General features: G+C 41.2%; 1 long non-coding RNA gene across 1 annotated transcript; it reads right to left on the bottom strand.

Annotated features, from left to right (window-relative positions):
- Positions 1-5,316: 5,316 nt before the first annotated feature.
- On the bottom strand, positions 5,317-8,300 carry LOC123485744. The gene is made up of 3 exons (XR_006659137.1): positions 8,195-8,300; positions 6,345-6,421; positions 5,317-5,393 (listed from the first exon to the last, which is right to left on the bottom strand). It is a non-coding gene; the product is annotated as an uncharacterized LOC123485744 (long non-coding RNA).
- Between the last annotated feature and the right edge of the window lie 462 nt (positions 8,301-8,762).

An 8,762-nucleotide genomic window follows, 5' to 3' on the forward strand; every position in this document is an offset into this window, starting at 1 on the left:
ACAGAGATATATATTGATATTGTGTTCAGCCAGTGCAGCTGTCCAGTCAGTTGTCTGCTAGATGTTAAGTCTCACATGTTGTTGCCTGAGACCTGTCCAGGATGATCAAACATTCAACATGTTCCAGATAGAAATTCAATATACAGATATTTACAAATATAAAACATAAATATTCCTCCTTTATATTGGGAGACTATAAAGAATATAGTCCCTGATCTTGTAGTCTGCAGCCAGTGTACCAGAGTAACACAGGTAGGTTGTCTGGTAGACAGTAGCCTCACAGTGATGTCACCTTGCCTGAGACCTGGGGCTTGTATAGTAAACTACAGACTGATGGGAGTGCTGGTGAGAATGGGGTCCAATCACATTACACACCAACCACCTCTGGTCAGGATGGCTCCTCCTCAAAGTACTGCTCTCAGTCGCTGATAAATGTTTTGATATCTTCTAAAGGTTGTGAGGTGGTATCCATGGCTACCTGTCTCAGACTGTCTGCTCTTCCAGGTCTTCGACCAGGTAGGGATCTACTTCCTTCAGGACCTGGTAGAAGTGTTTCTGGGCACGAGCCCCCTTCCTCACCACCATGTCCAGCAGGGCTTGGTTCTGTTGGGTCTTGGTGGATTTGCTGACCACCTCCTCCCTCTCCTCAGCATTCAGAGCTTTGTGATACTCCAGATGCGAGAGAATGGGCTGCAAGAGTCCCAGGCGAGTCTCTAGAACCATCCTGTGATTTCTGATGAAGCCTCTACCAGGGAGGGTAGAGGGGTTGGCAGGAGGGGCTGCTGGGGAAACAGCTGACACTGGGAGGGGGAAATGATGTATTAAAATCCTATATAGGATGATAAGATACTGTCTAAGATGAACTTTCTTTAGTTTGTTATTGAGAGGTTTATAATGGTGATGAATCTCTAGTTTGTTATTGAGAGGTTTATAATGGTGATGAATCTCTAGTTTGTTATTGGCTTTGTGAGGGTTATAATGATGATGAATCTCTAGTTTGCTATTGACAGGCTTATAATGGTGACAAATCTAGTTTGTTATTGAGAGGTTTATAATGGTGACGAATCTAGTTTGTTATTGAGGGGTTTATAATGGTGATGAATCTCTAGTTTGTTATTGAGAGGTTTATAATGGTGATGAATCTCTAGTTTGTTATTGAGAGGTTTATAATGGTGATGAATCTCTAGTGTGTTATTGAGAGGTTTATAATGGTGATGAATCTCTAGTGTGTTATTGAGAGGTTTATAATGGTGATGAATCTCTAGTTTGTTATTGAGGGGTTTATATTGATGGTGAATGTCAGTGGAAGGTCAACAGTACCTGTAGAGGTGAGTTCTGTTGGTGAGGCTGTGGATGAAAAGAGATGGTGTTTTACTATCTGATAAAAGGTATATTCATTATAACCAACCATAATCATGTGATATAATGACATCATCATTCAATAACAATAACGCTGTAAGAGAACTAAAAACATGTAACAGTACAACAGGTCTGACTTCATTTGATTGGATTTGAGCTCTGAATGTCTGTTACCTGGCAACCAGACAAGTCCGTTCCATACATTTTCAGTACTGCCCTTTTCTTTCAGAAGAAGATCAAACTCTTTAACAACAGTTTCTAAGAACAACTGAAATGTGGGGAAGTAGTTTTCATCGGACTGGAAATCCACAAATGCTGCTGTCTAGAACACAAAAAGCAAGAGTCAGTATCTACGATCTTACATGTAATGTGAATATACTGAGGTCACAGCTAAAGAAATATCTAAAGTTGGAATCTCTTTATGGCTTATAGATATTACTGTTGGGTTGATCCTGTATCCATGTGTAATATTTGTGGAGAGGATATATGTTTTGTTCGGGGTTAGATTGCAGTGAGGAGTTGTTTCAATCAAGGTCTCTTTGTATCCATTCCTTGTCTTCCTCACATCCTGCACCTTGGGAATCAACAATGGACAGATAAATTGTGCTTCAATAAAATACACGTTGTGCAAACTCCAAGCTAAATCAAGCACCCATCAAGTACTTTGTCAGAATTATTTGATTCTGGTTTGGTGTCAACAACTATATTAACATGCATTCTTGTGGCACAGAGAGAAAATGTTATTTTTCTATGTTGTGTGTTTGACACTGCCAGCTTGATGGAATTCTAGCCAGATAGAAGTGGGGTTTGAAATCTTAGTTATGCTTACCTCCCTGATCACAACATTTCTGGGAAGCAACAACACATTCAGGATGGACCTCTCTTCAGGGACAAACAGTTGGTGGAATAACAACACAAGCCCGTGGATAGGGGAGATGGGAGCATCATCATCCGTGACATCACCATAAGCAGAGAATCCAGTGATGTTTATTATGACATGTGTATCTGTTATCTCAAGAGGATGGATAAACTCCACTTTGTCATCATCAGTCATATGGGCTACAGACAGGAAGTCACATCCACCCTCTAGGAAAGAAACAGAATCTCAATTGGATTTCCTCAATTCCTCGCATACTCTCCTTGCCTCCTTTGGAAAAAGGTCAAAGGTTAGAGGGGAGGTTAAGAGAGGGAATGTGGAAACAAATGCGCTTGTATGAAACGAGACTCTCCTCCACTAGCGCGTTATCAGGCAAATTACATTTACAGGGGTGGAATCCCAGATTACATGTGTAAAGTGGTAAAAAGAAATGTAGTTAGTTGTGCTAGACGTTTTATAGATAAAAGGAGAAGTATTGTTTTTATAAGATAGGCATGCTTCTCTCTTATGAGAAAACAACAGCTGTTTAAAAGGGCTGATTCCGCAGGAGGATAGACCTGAGCATCTTCCGTTCTCCATATTATTATTACTATTATTACTATTATCAATATTATTATTGCTATTATTACTACTTATTACTATGATTATTATTACTATGATCATTATCTCCGTTCACCTTTTAACAAATTGACACTCTCCTACATATGGCCACTTTTGGGTTTTCGGGAGGAAAGGAGGATTGAGGAGTCGAGGATAATATCCACGCATGACTGTAAGTCTGCTAAATGGCCATATATTACTAATATTATTATTATTACTATGACGACTATTACTATTATTACTACTATTATTATTATTACTACTATTTTTAGGCAGACTTTTTGCACAATTGAGAATCTCCCAAAAGAGAACATTGTGCTTTTCTGATATACTACAACAGCAATGACAAATGAGGCAATGAACAAATTAATTTACATTCTTGTTTAGGCCATTCATGAAAATACTCACCAGAATGAATCTGACAGTGTGGGAGGCGTAGTTGGCAGACAGACTTCTGAGAGCAGTCGATGTTGAACAGGGGTCCTGCAGGTCTCTTGCCACTCTGGGCTAGAAGCCTCCTGTTCCAGGGGACTGTCCTATAGAGCACCTCTCCCTCTCCCTCCATCCTAAACACCAGGCCTGTTATACTGCACTGGAACAGACCTGCACTGGGGCACTGGAACCTGTAGAACAAACAATGATGAAGAATGACATTTTAATTACATTTCCTGAATATGATTTGAAAAAATGAGCATTGTCCTTACAAACTATTCATGAGAAAACAAGTAAAATAATACTGAGTTACCTGTATGCTCCCCTTGCCCTCACGATCGTAGATTTCTGGTTCAAAGTTTTCAGGAGACCTCTAAAATGTAAAAACAATAGATTTTAAAGGTTTTGAAGAGTAGTTTAATAGAAACATATTCAACTTCTCTCTCTCTCTCTCTCTCTCTCTCTCTCTCTCTCTCTCTCTCTCTCTCTCTCTCTCTCTCTCTCTCTCTCTCTCTCTCTCTCTCTCTCTCTCTCTCTCTCTCTCTCTCTCTCTCTCTCTCTCTCTCTCTCTCTCTCTCTCTCTCTCTCTCTCTCTCTCTCTCTCTCTCTCTCTCTCTCTCTCTCTCTCTCTCTCTCTCTCTCTCTCTCTCTCTCTCTCTCTCTCTCTCTCTCTCACCATGGGAGGGTCAGTAGTACACAGGCTCTGGTCCCCTACTCTACATTCTGTGATGCTTAACTCGTCCATGGCCTCAAGTAAGCTGTCAAACAGATGCACTCTGACACAGTCCTGGCTCTCTTCTTCCATTGTCTCATCAGTCGCTGATGGCAAGGTGAAGGCCTGTCCAACAATGGTTTCATTGAGTTCCAGGAGAAGAGGAGAATCTGCACAGAAATAGTGTATATATCTAATTTTGTTAGTTATTGGTTTAAAGTTGTCTTTGTATTAAATACAGATGTAGGATCTTCATTTGAGCCGGTTTGCTTCAGCAGGAAAATAATCCTGCAGCAACAGGAAATGTGAACTATTATGTATATTAAATTCATTGACATTTTTGTAGGGGTTGATACATTTTTCGTTAGGTCAATTCAAGTGGAAAATACAAACTTCAGAAAACGTTTAAAAACTCCAATACCACGACAAGTTTGCATTTCCTGCCGTATACTAAAATTCTCAGCAACAAAAGAGTGATCAAATGAAGATCCTACATCTGTAGGACCATCTCCTTCACTCTTACCTGGGGTTCTAGGAGGACTATGAGATGAGGAACTTGGCATTTCCTTCAACGTTTTTTGGGTGGCCTGGAGGACTGAGGAGAAAACAGTTGAAATGACAAACTCTATATTGACCCGTTTATAGAGGTGTTACCTGCGTTTCTGAGATGTGTTATCAAAAGGGGACATAAATGTTGTATCCTCATTTATATGTTATAAAACAAAATAGTAAAGAAGCTGGGACTCTTTTTTGAAACACTCAACATCCTGACTATGAACAACATCTGTAATTACCTCCTCTGTGATCTCTCTCTAACTTCTCAGCAAGATCACCCAGGTCCATCTTCCTCATTGTGTTCAGTGTGATCTCCACAGCTCTCTCAGGGCCGTATCTCTTCACCATCTGATCCACTGTGTCCTGTCTGTCAGCGTTCTCCAGCTGGTTCTCTGGGATGGGAGGAAAGCCAGCCAGCTGGACGCTAGTCAGGTTAGACTGAAATGTCTTCAGCTGTTCTCCAGTGAGCTCCTCCAGAGTGGTCAGGCAGCAGAGCTGGAACATCCAACATGGAGGGTCTCTAAAATAACAAAGATGATAAGATATAAGGAAGAGAATAGAAATACTGACTACTGATATAAAATAAAGAACATTAATATATTAATATTGGTAGGACATACTAGAATCATTCTACTGGTCTCACAATATCTCAATCTCTAACACACACACACACACACTCTCACACATACACTCTCACACACACACAGTATGTGGCTGTGATCTTTATGGGGTTAGTTCACAATGACATTTGACCTCTCAGACATGACCACTAGTGTTACCTTCATGAACCTCAGATTCTCCTTCATCCTAGAGATCTCAGTCTTCAGGCGACGATGATTCTCTCCAGACAGGGTCAACCTGGACACAGGAAACAGTCACACACTGCTCTGTTCCCCTACACCACCACCACATGCTGTGGTCACTTCACTGTTCTACATTCATTTCACAGGTCATGAGGATGATGCAATAGAGGTATAGAAGAGATGTTAGAGGGACAATTCACTGCTTTTAAAGTTTATTATCTCTACAGCACCATACCAGTAGACTCATATATTCAATCTTACCAGTGCCTATAGCAAATCAATCAAATTTATTTATAAAGCCCTTTTTATATCAGCAGTTGTGACAAAGTGCTTATACAGAAACCCAGCCTAAAACCCCAAACACCAAGCAATGCAGAGGCAGAAGCACGGTGGCTAGGAATATCTCCATAGAAAGGCAGGAACCTAGGAAGAAACCTAGAGAGGAACCAGGCTCTGAGGAGTGGCCAGTCCAATTCTTTACCAGAAGAGAACAGACTAGTACAGAGTATGAATTACGGGGGGTCTCTATTATTTTTAATGATACAAATATGTAATTTAACGTAAAAACAAAGAACTTTTCATGTGGCATGAACACAACCAGTCATGATGCTTTCATCTGCTTGTCAAACAAATCACTTCAAAAAGTAGGATACCTGTGCATGTTCATCCACTCATATCCACTCTGAGGGGTGGCCCTGGCTGTACCAGGTAGATAATATACTCTATGTCCACTCATATCCACTCTGAGGGGTGGCCCTGGCTGTACCAGGTAGATAATAGATAATATACTCTATGTCCACTCATATCCACTCTGAGGGGTGGCCCTGGCTGTACCAGGTAGATAATAGATAATATACTCTATGTTCCTCTATCCACTCTGAGGGGTGGCCCTGGCTGTACCAGGTAGATAATAGATAATATACTCTATGTCCACTCATATCCACTCTGAGGGGTGGCCCTGGCTGTACCAGGTAGATAATAGATAATATACTCTATGTTCACTCACATTCCAGAAGAGGTGCAGGGGAGTTCTCCACTCTCCTCCCCTGCTGGCTTCCTTTCCATCTCAGAGGCAGCTTCCTCCTACACACACACACGCACGCACGCACGCACGCACGCACGCACGCACGCACACACACACACACACACACACACACACACAGCCTTTTTGTCTATTGTGTGTGTGTGTGTAGGGATGCAGTCTGACCCCCACCACTCATAGTGTACATGAGAGATTAGTTAATTATCTAGACTGTATGTGTGGACTGTATCATTTCATACTGTAGAACTGACTATGACAGTGAGTACAGGTGTTTTAACATATGAGGGTAGAAGTGTAGAACTGACTATGACAGTGAGTACAGGTGTTTTAACATGGGAGGGTAGAACTGACTATGACAGTGAGTACAGGTGTTTTAACATATGAGGGTAGAACTGACTATGACAGTGAGTACAGGTGTTTTAACATATGAGGGTAGAACTGACTATGACAGTGAGTACAGGTGTTTTAACATATGAGGGTAGAATTGTGAGAACTGACTATGACAGTGAGTACAGGTGTTTTAACATGGGAGGGTAGAACTGACTATGACAGTGAGTACAGGTGTTTTAACATATGAGGGTAGAATTGTAGAACTGACTATGACAGTGAGTACAGGTGTTTTAACATATGAGGGTAGAACTGACTATGACAGTGAGTACAGGTGTTTTAACATATGAGGGTAGAATTGTAGAACTGACTATGACAGTGAGTACAGGTGTTTTAACATGGGAGGGTAGAACTGACTATGACAGTGAGTACAGGTGTTTTAACATATGAGGGTAGAACTGTAGAACTGACTATGACAGTGAGTACAGGTGTTTTAACATATGAGGGTAGAACTGTAGAACTGACTATGACAGTGGTACAGGTGTTTTAACATATGAGGGTAGAACTGTAGAACTGACTATGACAGTGAGTACAGGTGTTTTAACATATGAGGGTAGAACTGTAGAACTGACTATGACAGTGAGTACAGGTGTTTTAACATATGAGGGTAGAACTGACTATGACAGTGAGTACAGGTGTTTTAACATATGAGGGTAGAACTGACTATGACAGTGAGTACAGGTGTTTTAACATATGAGGGTAGAATTGTAGAACTGACTATGACAGTGAGTACAGGTGTTTTAACATGGGAGGGTAGAACTGACTATGACAGTGAGTACAGGTGTTTTAACATATGAGGGTAGAACTGACTATGACAGTGAGTACAGGTGTTTTAACATATGAGGGTAGAATTGTAGAACTGACTATGACAGTGAGTACAGGTGTTTTAACATGGGAGGGTAGAACTGACTATGACAGTGAGTACAGGTGTTTTAACAAGAGGGTAGAACTGTAGAACTGACTATGACAGTGAGTACAGGTGTTTTAACATATGAGGGTAGAACTGTAGAACTGACTATGACAGTGAGTACAGGTGTTTTAACATATGAGGGTAGAACTGACTATGACAGTGAGTACAGGTGTTTTTAACATATGAGGGTAGAACTGTAGAACTGACTATGACAGTGAGTACAGGTGTTTTAACATATGAGGGTAGAACTGTAGAACTGACTATGACAGTGAGTACAGGTGTTATAACATATGAGGGTAGAACTGACTATGACAGTGAGTACAGGTGTTTTAACATATGAGGGTAGAAGTGTAGAACTGACTATGACAGTGAGTACAGGTGTTTTAACATATGAGGGTCGAACTGACTATGACAGTGAGCACTCACTAACACACACTTCAGACTGCATGTGGCTGTGATCTATATGTGGTTTGTTCGCAATGACATTTGACCTCTCAGACATGGCTACTAGTCTTACCTTCATTACCAGTGCCCTATGCCACTTCCTCCGAAGACATAGAAATTCATCACTGTCAGCGTCTGATGAGTTGCTCCACCATGTTTCTGTGGTAGATACAGGTATAGAAGAGGAAGTGAAGAGAGATAACAGTATAATTGTCGTATAACATTGTCCTGTTCATCAACAATTATTCATTTAAATCACGTTGTCTTTGTTTGAAGGAACGTTTATGATACATTTTTCTTAACACAGTTTTACGGTGTTACCTCTTCTAGTGTCTGTAATATATCTCTAACTTCTCTGCCAGATCATTCTGGTCCATCCCCCTCAGGATCCTCTGTGTTTTCCCCCACAGCTCTCTCAGAGCCGTATCTCTTCACCACCTGACCCACTATGACCTGTCTGTAAGCGTTCTCCAGCTGACTCTGGGATGGGAGGAAAGCCAAACGGCTTGCAACTAGTCAGGTTAGACTGAAATGTCTTCAGCTGTTCTTCAGTGAGCTCCTCCAGAGTGGCCAGCAGCAGAGCTGAAAGAGGGGAAACATGGGAAATAGAGGGGAAGATAGGAGGGGGGATAGAGAGACAG

This window comes from Coregonus clupeaformis, unplaced genomic scaffold (genome assembly GCF_020615455.1).
Source record: "Coregonus clupeaformis isolate EN_2021a unplaced genomic scaffold, ASM2061545v1 scaf0835, whole genome shotgun sequence".
Lineage (NCBI taxonomy): Eukaryota > Metazoa > Chordata > Actinopteri > Salmoniformes > Salmonidae > Coregonus > Coregonus clupeaformis.